Consider the following 374-nt stretch of genomic DNA (forward strand, 5'->3'; position numbering starts at 1 on the left):
CTAGCCCAAACCCAAGTTTTGATCATTTGCACCCACTTGGACCCATACACTAAATGTGACCTAACCACCCTAAGGCCACCAAATTAACTCCACTACAGCCATTAGTTGGACTTAGTGACCGGTCTAAACACCATGAAATCACCTAAATCAAGTCGTGGAACAAAGGTCCCCCAAATTAAGGGATCTTATTTCCAAAAATGCACATGCTTAAACCAGCTCATTCAAATCAAACTATGAAGCTCCTCTGCCCTCCACATAAGCACCACAATGCACCCAAGCTTATGCCCTGAGAGCCACGCCATGGCCATTTTATAAAAAATCACCTCCCACGGCCATGGGAGGTGTGCTGAATTTTCCTTAGAGAGGTCTCACCC

Source organism: Phalaenopsis equestris, unplaced genomic scaffold (assembly GCF_001263595.1).
Source record: "Phalaenopsis equestris unplaced genomic scaffold, ASM126359v1 Scaffold000216, whole genome shotgun sequence".
In the NCBI taxonomy this organism is placed as follows: Eukaryota; Viridiplantae; Streptophyta; class Magnoliopsida; order Asparagales; family Orchidaceae; genus Phalaenopsis; species Phalaenopsis equestris.